Genomic DNA, 14,612 nt, shown 5'->3' on the forward strand with positions numbered 1-14,612 from the left:
ATTCACAGAACACCCTGCTGCTTCTTACTGGATAACTAATAAATGTGTTTTGAACAAAAGAAGTAAGTGAACAAACCCCTGCCTTTTGTGAATGTGTGGTATTTTTGATTACCTGGGTATGTCTGATTTGCGAAAGTCAAGTCAATAAGCATTTATTAAGCACCTATCATAAGAGCCATGGGGTGTATGGAGTCTTCAAAGAGGACTAGCACCTCTGGTGTGAGGGCTTGCCAAGCCCTTTTCAGGGCTGGTCACCCACCTTGGGTGTCCACCTGGCACTCACCTCTCATCTGTGGCTCCAAGAAGCTGTAGCATGCACAGTGGCCACACCCCAGTAAATCATCTCGGCAGATGGGCTCAACCAGGTTGAGGGTTAACTGACAGGCCTCAAATCTGTCAGTGAGTTAGGGGAGTGTCTACTGCGACCATGTGAAGATTTCCTCCAGTGGAATGAGCAGATGAGAACAATTTGTTCCAGCAGCCATGGAGGTAGCTGAAGTGGGCTTTGTGGAGCACTTAGATTTGGTTAGACGTCAAAGACCCCAGGGTCATCCACTGCATCTCGGGCCATCGACAGTCATCCTGACTTCTGTCTTGCCACTGGACTTGGATGACTCTGGAAGAGTGAGGCTGACAACTTTGTGCAATTCTGCCTCACTTAAATCCAATTTACACGAGTCAAGATATCACTCCGTGATGTCATTTGACCTCTTCAAAAATAAAGAACAAACAACAATTACAAGAGACATCTCCACATACGCTTCTATTACAACAACTTGGTATCCTAAATATCACAAATCCTTGAGAACTAATATGTTGCCCACTTCCCAACCACAATCTTTCTTCCCCTCCCTTTCACCCTTACACGTACCTGTGCAAAGAGACCCCAGCCTTTGGCGGCCATGCTCGTGTGAACCTCGGAGATTTCTGAGCAGGCGTAGCACCTTTGACCACGTCAGGGCATTCTACTGATGCTAAGGTGGCAAAAGCTCGTCTATCTGGTTGTGGACTGGGAGTTGCTACTAATGGTCAGTATGATGCAATGATTATCTCCAAGACCCTTTGAAATCATCAAAGAAAAATGAGGTACAATTTAAATTATTTCTGCTATTGTATTCCAATTTGAAAGCTTTTCATTTTAGATGATGTGGATTTGCTTATTCAGTGCTTCAACAGTCTGGGATCTCACTCATTCTGTCCCACCAATGCAGATCAAAACCCCTCTGTGGAGCATTTGTATCTTATGTGAGTTATTATAGTTAAAAAGAAAGAAATTCTTCTCCAGACCCATATTCAAAACTAATATTTTAATCTTTCACACATTTTAATCCCATGAAATGGAGCTATATTTGCAATCCAAATGGATTATATAATAATTATTACGTAACATTTTTGTTGTTTAGTCATTCAGTTGTATCTAGTTCTTCATGACCCCGTTTGGGGTTTTCTTTGCAGAGATACTGGAGTGGTTTGCCATTTCCTTCTGCTCATTTGACAGATGAGGAACTAAGGCAAACAGGGTGAAATGACTTGCCCAGGGTCACACAGCTAGTGTCTGAGGCCAGATTTGATCTCAGGAATATGAGTCTGTTTGACTCCAGGCCCTATTCTTTATCCGTTGTGCCACTTAGCTGCCCCAACTTTGTATATGTGTGTACTGTGTACGTTATATACTGTGTACCTGTGTGCTCTCTCCCTCATGCCCCTGACCCCCAGTAGAATGTAAGTTCACAATACGTGTTCAGATGTAAATTCCATATTTCAGGAAAGGCGCTGATGAGCTACAGAACATCTTCCAGGATGGGAGAAGCCCTTGAGAGCATCCCTTATGAGAGTTGATTGAAGGGATTAGAGATGTTTAGCCTGTAGAAAGGAAGGACTTGGTGGATAGCTTCATAAGGAGAGGCAAGATGGTATAGTGGACAAGCACTGGCCTTGGTTGGACGTTGGAAGACCTAGGGACAAGTCCCACCTCAGACACTCCATAAGGGTATGAGATGGAGATGATACTGTAGCACCTTCCTCACACATTTGTTGTGCACATCAAATGAGTTTGTAGAATCATAGATCCTAGCTGGAAAGGACCGCAAAGGTCATCGAGTCCAATCCTCTCATTTTACAGATTAGGAAACCGAGGTCCAAGGAGGATAAGTGACTTGTCCAGCGTCACACAAGTAGATAATGTAGATCAAGCTCTTCCCAAACCTTAAACTATGAAAACATCTACTGTGTTCACCATTCAAGGGCTATTGCATGGAAAGAGAAGGAATGTATTGTAGTGGATGGAGAGCAGGGCTCAAAGACCTGGGTTCAACTCCCGCTGCAGACATACTGTTTCTGGACCCTGAGCAAGTCACTAACACCTCACCGCCCCCAGGCACCTTTCTAAATCTGTAAGTTACAGAGGAGTTGCTGATATGCATTAGTAAACTATTTTCTTAATCCACTCTCCCCCCAAAAACAAACAAACAAACAAAAATGGGGAAGGATTGGATTTGTTGCAAAGAACTAAGCTTCCTAATGCAAAGCAGCCTCAAAATAGTGTTTGCATGTTGTCTTCCTCATTAGAATGTCTGGCACATGGTAAGTATTTAAATGCTTGTTGACTGACCCTAGCAGTCTTTAGCCCTCTTACTGGGGCAGCTAGGTGGTGCAGTAGATAGAGCGCTGGGCTTGGAATCCGGAAGGCTCATCTTCCTGAGTTCAAATCCAGCCTCAGACATTTACTAGCTAGGTGACCCTGGGCAAGTCACCTCATCCTGTTTGCCTCAGTTTCTTCATCTGTCAAATGACTTGGAGAAGGAAATGGCAAACCACTCCGGTATCTTTGCCAAGAAAACCAAAAAATGGGGTCATGAAGAGTCAGACATGACTAAACAACAATAGTGCTCTTACTGGAGGTCTTCAGGGAAAGGCCAGTGACTACTTTTCAGGAAACTTGTAGGAAGGATTTTTGTGCAGGTGTGGCTTGGGTCAAATGGTTTCTGTTGTTCCCTCCAGCTCTGGGATTCCATGTGAACAGAGAGAAAGAAGGGAGGGAGAGAAGGAAGCAGAAAAGACCCATGGAATCTTGACTGTCCTTCACTGCATTACTCTTGAGCCACATTACAGACTTAGTTGCTTCATGGTGTGATGGAAAGACAATCCTTTGCCCTTTAGAGCTGGCTATTAATAAAGCTCTTGTAGGGTGATAAGTAGGTCCAACAGTGTGCCCCAGAGCTGGGCCTCTCCTAAGAGACATCTTGGCTGGACCTTGTCTGCCGAGTGACAATCTTGTAGGTACAGCCAACTAATAAGGCAATGGATTCTCAGTTTTCTGGGAGCTTCTGAGGTTTTTTGTCTTCTCCCCTCCTTCTTACGTCTACGAGGGCAAAGGAGGTATCAAAAGATGACCACAACTCAGGGAGTTCCCTTCCTTGTCCAGTCTTCACTCTGACATGCTGCCCCCCAACCTTAGAGAAGGTTGATTCAAATCCTCGGGTCTCTTCGGGGTCTCTGCCAGACAGCTAAACAGCAAGCAGAACCTCTGGGACCACAGGCTGTCAGTGACATTACAAGAGAAGAAAGGCCCCCTGTTAAAAAGTGATGGCTCCTTATAGCTCCTTATTTAAATGTGGAACAAGTGAATTCAACTTATCCAGGACCTTCAAACTCTCAGGATCCAAGTGATGGATGGGCTTTTAGCTCATGTAAATTCAAGATAGACACCCACAGATGACACTTCAGGCAGTCTGAGTTTAAGATGACTAAGGTGACCTTCTGTCTCCTAGCTGGAAGTCATTTGATTAATGACATTTAATTTGAAGGGCCCTTCCAGCTGAAGCCTGGTGCCTTAGAGCAGTGCCAGTGAAATCACACATGGTACCAAACACCAAGAGGAATGTAGCACAGAGACGGCCAGGCCAGAGCAGTCACGAAAAAGGAGAGAAACACAACCTGGGCCTTTCAGTCCCCTTGCTTGGCCTCCCTCTACAAAGTCACAGGTGGCCAAGAAAATCCCACTTCAAATTTGGTACATAACATTTCTCTATGTCTCATTCACACAGGGCTTTATGTGGAACTTGCATTTTTCCCTTCAAAATGCAACTCGGGGACTAGAAGTGAGCTCCTTGCCTGTCTGATATTAGTATTTGTAATCCCAGAACCTAGCAAAATGTCTAACACATAGTAGGAGCCTAATACATGCTTATACCGTTTATTGTTTATTGATTGACTAATGGATCCTAGACTATGATGGTCATTAAATCTTTAGACAAGTTTAGTGACTGAGTTAAAAAAGAGCACCTTGCATTCTGACAGCACAGAATGAGACAGAAGAAAAGATGAAAGGCTATGTCCTGACAGATCACTATAAGCAGTGGTCTGCTCTGCACAAGCTGGTGGCCTCTCTATGTCCACTTCCAGCAACCCTGAGCTGAACTCTTGAGAGAGAGAGAGAGAGAGAGAGAGAGAGAGAGAGAGAGAGAGAGAGTGAGAGAAGCCACCAGAGGGCGCTCAGCATCATGCTTTCCCAAAGGGTGTTTGGAGTTGAAATGATAATTTCTATAATTCCCGAACCAAAAGGAAATCATACCCCAGGCTAAACAGAAATGGCAGCCATAGAAAGAATGTTGGGGGGGGGTTATATATATGTGGGGGGATAATGTACCATTATCAAGTACAGAGTCCTCTATTCTTGGAGGTGGGATATTATTAGCATGGAGAAAACAGAAGGGTGATTCCGTTTCTGAAATTATACCAGAGAAATGATTTGTATGTGTGAAGAATCCCATACAACCTCAGCGAGACAGCTTGTAATGCATTTCCTCACTGGAGAGAGAGGATGGGAAGGGAGAGACCTCATTTAGGTCAGGCCTACATTTGTAATTTTCCAAACAAATTAAGGAGGAATAAAAAGGGGTGCAGCTGTTTGCCAGAGTGAGGTACCAGGAGAACTAAAGGGGGTGGAATTTGGCACCTAAGTGGTCTGTGGCCAGTTTAATCGTATTTGTGATTATCAGTCCGAGCCAGCTCTCAGACTCTCTTCTCTGACTCATGCTTCTGTCAAGCCTCAAATAGATTTGTGATGCTAGGTCTCCTTGGAAACAGCTAGTAAATGCATGAAGCACACACACATACACACATATGCATACACATACATACACATATGTGCACACACACATATACACAATTATTAAGTACTTGCTATGTTCCAAGGATACAAATAGAAAAAAAAAAAAGCACACCCAGTACTTGCTGTCTAAGAGCTCATGCTCTAATTGAGGAAGACAGCACGGGTCAAAGTGACCAGATATAGGGCAGATGGAAAGGGCCAAGGTCCTAAGGGCGCAGCTATAGGGCACATGGCAGGATAGAGGAGTCCTTAGCATGCACTGGGGTGTCTGCCCCACAAGGTAGAGAGTCAGGATGGAAGCAGCTCACTAGAGGAAAGCATGATTATGTTTTGGTGGGTTTATTTTTTCCTCATTTAGAAACAAGTCAAAGAGGGGAGGGCATTGTTTCCATTAATGTTTCCACTTTCCATTCCAAATGTTACCATTAATATATAAATAAATACTTATTGAGAACTCATAAGGGTGCATGCCCTAGTCCTAACTTTAAGGGATAAGATACGGGGCCAAAGAGAAGTGGACATTGTGTACAGAACAGAGATTTAGATGACCTCTGTCATTTTGGAGCATATGGTGTAATTGACACAAGACAAATGAATTGTAGTTACAGCAAACAAATATGTAGACTAAGAAAGCTAAGGGTGTCCAGTAATGTGGGGTCAGAAGTGCAGGAGTGAATTTGGGACTGAAAAAGACTTACAACGCAGTTATGTAAAGTAATTTGGCAATGGGGCACTTAAAGGTTTGAAATATGTCCACAGAATCCATAAATATAGGGTATTGTTCTATCTGGATCTGAGATTTCATTGGCACAGGGGAGGTCTTGGTGAAAAATCTCTATGTATTTGTTCCAATCTACCACCTAGAGAGTTTCCTGAGGCACTGAAAAATAAGGTGACTTGTTCAGGGTCTCACAGCCAGCATGTATCAGAGGCAGGATTCCAGCCCGGATCTTCCTGACTCTGGGACTACTTCTCTATCTCCTAGACCTCATTGCCTGTTGTAAACATTCCTGTTGATGATAGAGGAAGGAAGGATCAGGAGGAACTTTGAGCAAAATAGAGGAAACAATGCTGATTTTTATTTTGAAAAAAAAAATTCAGGAATATATGTTTTTGTGAAATATGTAACTTTAGATTTTATATTTTAAAGCATTCATTACCTTTGAAGTGTATTTTCATAAAACCACTCTTGATATGGCATAGAACTCCCTAAATTTGGGAAATGCAGGTATTGGGGTACTATAGCTTCCTTTTATTTTATTTTACTTTTCAGTTCCAAATTCAATCCCTGTCTCCACCCATTCCCCCAAGAAAAAGGCAAGAAATACAATATCCATTATGCATGTGAACTTATAGCTTACTTTGAGTAGCTTAAAAGACTGTAAATACTCTTTAATAATAGGATTTAGAGAGGGAATTGGCAGAGACCATCCTTTCTACTGCAGCTAGGTAGAGCAGCAGGTAGGATACAGGCCTGGAGTCAGGAACACTCTTCTTCCTGAGTTCAAATGTGACTGCAGACATTTACTAGCTGTGTGACCCTGGGCAAGTCACTTAACCCTGTTGCTTTAGTTTCCTCATCTATAAAATCATCTGGAAAAGGAAATGGCAAACCACTCCAGTATCTTTGCCAAGAAAACCCCAAATGGGGTCATGGAGAATCAGACATGACTGAACAACAACTTACTGCAGTAGATCTAAAGCAATAATCCAGTGCACTTTCTAAACACACACACACACACATACACTCATATGTGTGTGTGTGTGTGTACATATATATGTGTGTGTGTGTATATATATATAATATATATATATATATATAAAATACATACAACCAGGTATTAGCAATCATGTACACCACTATTTGCTTAATAAGAAGGCAAAAGAAATAACACTGCATCGTAGATACTAATATATTAAAGTCAATACATAAATATATCACATTACCCATATGAATCTGGATCATACTTTCTCATCAGTGTATTCAATATCTGTGGTGAAGAGTAGGTACATTCACACTTCCAGGAGCCTGGCAGGAAAGTAAACAAGGGAGGAAAACGCTCCTCCTATGTGCTCTGTACCCTGATCTTTGATGTTTGGGGCCCATTCAGGACCATCTGCACTACACAAAACTACTTCTCTGCTCACTATGTAATTGTTGATTCTCTCCACTGTTCAACAGGACAAATGTTCTTCTCTTTTCTACTTAAATATAACATTTACAAGTTCTTTGAATTTACTCCCAAAAAGCCATTTAGAAAGTTGTGCCTGTTCATGTGAATAGCAATTATCAGTAAGCTGGACAACTGCAAAGCTCCTAAGTCTGGTTATCTCTGGTCTATAGGGACCATCCTCAATAGTTATTCACTCACCTGGATCTTATGTTGTCCAATTAGAACAGGGCTCATAGCAACACAGCTGAGGCTGACTCTAAATCAAGCAAATAAACCTAGCCAAACTCAGTCAAGCCAGAGATTACAGCAGAAAGTAACACATTTTTATGAGAAACTTCACCTATCTTCACTTCCAGGTGGCACTTAAGGACAATAGCTGTTGCTGAAGCTCTTGACTAATTAAGTCAATTGTCTCTCACATCAATTATGAATCACTTAACTGAAGCCTTCTTTCACCTGACTGCTTCTAACTGCCGCAACTCCAACAGAGACTTTGTCTCAATCTTCTTCTCAGGTTCCTACGTTAACATCTTTGTTCAAGTTCCTTCAATGGTTTAAATGAGAACTTTTGACTCTCAGATACTTGCCTTTCACTTAAAGTATTAACAGTTCCCCAAATTTCCCCTATAAATCAGTAGCACTTTTAAAATCATTCCTCAGTCTCCAAATGTTATATGATTTCTCAATTTTTGTTTTACCCTCTTTAGTCATAAAACAGTTATATGCAGATGAGCTGTTATTCATAATGCTCTATAGCTATAAGTCTCTAACATAGACTTTCATCTCTTTGGTTCCATTGCAATAGTGTTCTTTGTGCTCATATTTCTCCATAAATATGAAAGCTCTTTTTCTGCCTCTTTACAACATCAAACCATTCATATATAAGTGAGACATCATTCTACATTGTTCACAAGGGAATTTAATTCTTTATATTCATACCACAGCTCATTTGCTGTCCAAAACTGGTTAAAGAGAATCTTAAATCTATGTTTCTTCGTATGCATATGTTAGGAAGGAAGGAATAAGCATTTATCAGTCACCTGCTTTATGCAAGGCACTCCTAAGCACTTTATAAATATTATTTGTTCTCATTTGATGTAAGCAATATTTATTAAAACAAAGTTCTTTTCCTTCTCCTTGTGGGTTTCAAAAAACTCATCTATTACAGCAGTTAATTTCTTACATTCTTTAACAATTAATGTAAATCTTTTCCTTTACATAAAAATATATCTTCTGCCCTTTTCATCACTAAACACTCTGTGGTGTTTAAAAAAGTTTGAGAGACACAATTTCTGGGTAATTTAATCATTTTATTAATAGTGCCAGCATTTCAATAAAAGAATGACCATTTGGCCATTTCTCTCTCGTAGACCGAAGACAATCATGGCAGCAGACTCAGGGCTTATGCCCTTTTGGAAGAGATATGTTCCCTAGGGTAGCAATCAACTCTGATTGGTTAATAGTTAATGAGAGAATGAATATTACAATGAGGGGCTGGACCTGAACTTAGTTTATGTTATTTACTTCTAAGTTAGTCCCAGCCTTGGGCAATCTATTCAAAGAATTTGTAACCCCACCCAAACCTGAATGGAACACAATGACTGCCCCACCTGGGTGGGGTCTGAATAGAGGAGAAGGTTAACTAAATTTTCAGAGTCTAAGGTCTTGAACTGAGGATAAAAGAAAAAGGTGGAAATCTGAATCTCCCCAAATCATTGGTTATTAATAATCATTTCTCTAATGCCTCATGGGAAACGACCCTTAAGGGGACAACATGCCTTATAAACAGTTGAGAATTTATTGAGTAAATATAATCATGAATATTGATAGCTGATACAGAGATCAATGCTTGTGACTTCCCACAACCTGACTGCCACTTTTAGAGATGGTATATTTGACTTACTGGGTCTGGATCTAGTGTGATGTATATTCTTAAATGAAATTCAAATTTTTAAAAATCCTCTTTAATGCATAAAATTACATGGATAATTCTCTTAATTGTAGACTTTTCATGTGTAAACAACTTGTTTACACTAGTTTTACAGTTTTACAGACTAGGTTTCTTAACTCTACAGGAAAAGGTTCTGACATAAAGAAAGCATCTTATACGGGTAGGATATATGCTACCCCCAAATACTACACCACCCTTCTCCTATCACATAGACTTCAAATTTTACCATTAATAAGCAAAATGAGATGTGACCCTTGAATGCTATAAGATAGAGCTGAGGAAGAAAGCCAAGCACATAGAGAGCCAAGCACATAACTGGTGCTGCAGATTTTCACAGACATTTCTTCATAATTCAATAAAACTCAGACATTTCATGATTTTTTTTTCCCCTTCTTGAATTTAACTTCTGCTTTTGTCTTTCTCTGTTCTTCTATTCTGGCTCTTCCCTATGATTTTGCTCATGCTTCTCCCTTTCTAAAAATTATTTTTAGGTCCCTTTTTTGGGCCCTCTGGTGACGAAGGTTGGCTTCCTGTATTCTCACTGTTTCACTCACTGATTCAGAGAAGAGGATTTTATTGGCGCTCAAAGAGAAACCATAGGTTTGTGCTCAAGCCTGTTTTTCTGCCATTAAGCCATTGATTTCCTCACTTCAAAAAAAGGCTTGATCATACTCTATGAGGCCATTAACATTTCATTCTTCCTTGTGGGACTGCCAGAAGAATGCAAGGTTCTCCCACAGTGCCATCTTCCAACACTGAAGGGCCCAGTAAGAAGCTGTACATAATGGATCTCAGAAACCCATAGAGCCAAAGGAATAATTGGGAGGGACATTGGGACCCTGTTGGCCTATGGGAGGTGCCAATCTGGGCAAGAGGCACCTAGGTGCTTGGAGAGAGAGGACATCGACCTGTGGACTCCTCATGATCCAATTCAATATGGGGTTGATGGTGGTAGTGGTGGTAATCTGCCTGGAAGCCAAGAAGAGCTGATGCTTTCCTGAACTCCAGGAGAACTGTTTTGTGAGACCAAAGGTCATATGATCCTAGATCTGGAGCTGGAATGGACTTTATTGATTATCTAATCCAAAGAAACCCATGTCTCTGCATTTGCTCCCCAGATGCCACACGACACAGGCTTCCTTCCTGCTACTACTGCCTTTGATACAAGCTGAAGCACCCAAAGGAGACTGACCTACAGAAGGAGAAACAAACTTAATTAAAATTCTCTTTAACAGGCAATCCCAAGGTGTTCTGCATTGAGCAATCACTTATTTTGTAAAAAAAAAAAAAAAATCTAAAAGGGAAGGTTAAAAACCCACATTGCCAATTTCCTCTGATCCCTCAGTTGTTGTCACTGGGACATTTGATCTTTAAAAGGGAACTCAAGCTTTGGCTCTCCAGATTTATGTTCAATGCCCTATATTTTATGTTAAGCTTACATCTCTAGTGACACTTATTATCAACAAAATAACAGTATCACTAACAATTACTATGAGAATTGTTGGTTCTGTGAATCGATGTTATAATAGGGTGCTGGACTTGGGTGTCAGAAGTGACTTGGATTTAGATCTCACCGCTGATACTCACTGGCTATGTGACTGAGGCCAAATGACTTAACTTTTCAGAGACACAGTTTCTTCATCTGTAAAATGGGTATGTTAATAGCTGTACTAATTTCTTTTCAGGATTGTTGTGATGAAAGATTTTGGAAACCTTAAGGCACTATGGAAATATGAATTATTACCATTGGTTTTCCATTTTTACATCAGAGACTCAAGCTAGTGATTTTGGGGTGTCTCTAGCAGCTAAGACAGGGACTTTTAGGAATATGCAGGTCTAGCAATCCCGTTTTTCTAGCCTTGGTGCCAAGGAATGGGCAGAAGATGCTCAGTCTGATAGCATCTTCTCTAACTGGTGAAGAGGTCACAGATTATGGGCAGATATGTAGCAACGGAAAAGAATTCGCAGCTAAACAAGATGAAGAGGGAAAGAAAGACTAGAGCATCACTTAAGACATTACAGCACTTATAGGAGAACTCCAATATTCCTTGAACAGCTCTGTTTGGTAGTTGGTGCCAAATAATTCAAAAGACCGTAGCAATGCCATCTTCTTGTGTTGTTTGTCAATAACCTTTTCTATCCAGGGTGATGTTTTGGAGACTCCCTATAAGCCACTATTGCCACCTGTATTTTAAAATGGTAATGAGGATGCCTTAGATCTTTTCAGACCACTTCTTACCATCAGGAGTGAGGGAGGATCGGTTCCATGTTTGAATGACTTCTAAAGGGGTCAAATCTGCATTCCAACCAAATGCCAATTGATTGCTACAGCAAGTGCAGGGTTATATCTTGCATGTATCATATCACTGAGGTGGAACTGGTGGCCAAAATCCTGGGAAATCTAACTTGTGTTTAAATGTGTGGTGTCTCTTTACTGGCAACCTGTAGCTTTAACCTAGAACAGGAAATGAAAACGACTGTTGGTAGCCACTAAATTTCTTGTGTTCAAGGAGACACTTTTATTATTGAGCCTTTCACCTATTTCTCTATGCTAGAATATTAGTATTGCATGAGAAATTAAACAACTATCACCTCAATTGATTGGAAAATGCCTGGTCTAGTGATAAAAGCTCCCGGGAAACAGTTGAGATCTTTCTTAGCAGTAAAGATCCAGTCTCAAGAATGATTATTCCCCTGCGCTATTCCCCCACTGCACAGGCCCAGTGGATAGATCACTGGGCCTGAATTTAGGAAAACCTGAATTAAAATATGGCCCCAGATACTTGCTACCTATATGAGCCTGAGCAAGTCATTTAACCCCTTTTTGCCTCAGTTTCCTCATCTGTGAGATGAGGAAATAAGAGTACCCACTTTCCAGAGTTATTGGATCAAATGAAGTAATAATTGCAAAGTCCTAAGTACAGTACCTGGCACATAGGAAGAGCTATATAAATGTTATTATTATTACTCAGAAAACCAGGGCTCTAAACTCCTAGTTAAGAAATAACTGCCTTGGATGCTATGAAGGTACACACAAATTACATTTTAGTCTTAAACCTACTCTTCTTTATAATAATGATTAAGTGGGAGAAACTTGAATAGCAGTACTGTAAACTTTGAGGCAGCTAGGTGGTTCAGGGTATAGAGAGCTGGGCCTGGAGTCAGGAAGACTCATCTTCTTGAGTTCAAATTTGGCCTCAGATACTTATTAGCTGTGTGACCCTGGGCAAGTCACTTCATCCTGTTTGCCTCAGTTTCCTCGTCTGTAAAATGAGCTGGAGAAGGAAATGGCAAACCACTCCAGTGTCTTTGCCAAAAAAAAACCAAACAAACCCAAATGGGGTCACAAGGAGTAGGACAGGACTGAAAAATGACTGAACAAGAACTGTAGACCTTGAGCCTCTCCTGCTCAGTAATCTCTCTAACATGTATCTGGAAATGCCTGTGATATTTTTCTCATGACAACAGAAAATGGGTCTAATCACTAAAACTGGGCCTTCTTTATCACTCAGTTGCTTTCAAAAACAAGAAAAACAATTCACCTTGACATCATGACCATGTCTTATCGACCAAGGCCTCAAGGCCCATTATGTTGAGCAGTGGGTCCATTTAAAAATGACTGGATTAAAAAAATGTCTGTAAATTACTCTGAGCAGTGCCTTAGAGATCGAAAGTATTATAACAGTTATTGTGTTATTATGTAATTTAATTACATAATGATGTTATGATGTTCTTTTAGGACACAGAAGCAGGTCTGCTGGGGAGATTAGAATATAATAAAATTAAGAGACCCTGGTTCTCGATCTTCTTTTGCCCTTACTTTTACACACTATCTATGATACCAAGTAAGTCCCTAACCCCCTCTGGGCAACAGTTTCATCAACTGTTAAATCAAGGTTATTGAACGTTACTAGATGATTTTGAAAGTCCATCTTTAAATCTGTGATCCAAAGATCTTCTGGTCTCAGGTCATACATAGAGCATATTCTGTACTTTGTTTCCAGGGGCCCACTTACTCTGTGATCACCCAATGTGATGCTAAGTCCATTCTATCACACACATAGCTTTAGAAGTCAAGTTCTCCACTTTTCTCTGATTTACTCTTAACAGCTTCTCCAAGGTGTGAAGAGGTAATGTGTCAAGGGAGAAATGAGATAGAAAAATGAAGTAAGTCCTGACCACTCATGGTTCCTAAAAACTTTTCTGAAAGTGTTAACCAAGTGAAAATAAGAGCCTGATTCTGTAACTTCACAGAGAGAGTCAAAGACTCACTTGCTTCATTCAATTCCTCTTTCACTTTCTATAGAACAAGGTAATCTTCACTTCCCAATCTGGGCTTGTCCTGTTTCAAACCAGAGGGAGCCTAGCCCTCTTTCGGGGGTGGGCTAATACAGAGTGGTGAGGAGTGGGAATGTTTCCAGAACTCAGAGGTACAGAATATATGGTGTGCCCTGAGCCAGTTGGACCCCCAATGGGGATTATCCATCTAGCTCTTTATCAGTATATCTGATGTGACAACTTGCCTCAAAGAGAATTCCATTGCCTTGTTTACCCAGTGGGCTCTTGCCTGAAATGCCCTACATCTTCATCTCAGCCTTCTGGAACACCTAGCCCCCTTTGAAGCTGAATTCCCCCAGTTGTTCTTTTTCTTCCCACCTAGAAATGACTTTTTATTTACTCTGTGTAGGTTTTGTATTTATTTATCTGTGTATGCATTGTTTCTACCTTCCTGCAAATTTCTTGGGGGCAGGAATTTAAAATTCCCTTTTAAAAATTTTGTAGTCCAGGTACCTAATGCAGTGCCTTGCACATAGTGGGAACTTAATAACTGTATGTATAATGCCTAGTGCAGTGCCTTATATGTAGTAGGAGCTTGATAATTATACTCCTAAAGCCTAATGCAATTCCTTGCCATGTAGTAGGAGTTTAATAACTGTACCTCTAATGCCTAGTATGGTAATTTACATACCGCATATAATAGGAGCTTAACGATTATACTCCTAAAGCCTAGTGCAATCCTTGTCACATAGTAGGAGCTTGTTGAGTTGAATTGAATTGAGGGGTACAGAGCTTAAAGGTTATAATACTATAATTAATCTCTGAGCATAAATGAAAAAAAGGTTCACTAAATTAGTGATTGACTATCTGGAAGAATTATTAGGGTAATTCCCCTAAGCCCTAGATGCAGGCAGAAAAGGGGGAGCACCAAGTAACTAGAAGGATATATGCCTCTGTATGAAGCCAATAGCTCGCTCTTCCATCTCCACTGTCTAGACTAGCATGATTATTCATTAGCAAGTGCCAGGAATAGCAGGAGCCTAGACTGTGTGTCTATATGAGTTTTTCATTATGGCTTCCATGTGTATGATTGTGA

This window comes from Vombatus ursinus, unplaced genomic scaffold (assembly GCF_900497805.2).
Source record: "Vombatus ursinus unplaced genomic scaffold, bare-nosed wombat genome assembly UNPS02014774.1, whole genome shotgun sequence".
In the NCBI taxonomy this organism is placed as follows: Eukaryota; Metazoa; Chordata; class Mammalia; order Diprotodontia; family Vombatidae; genus Vombatus; species Vombatus ursinus.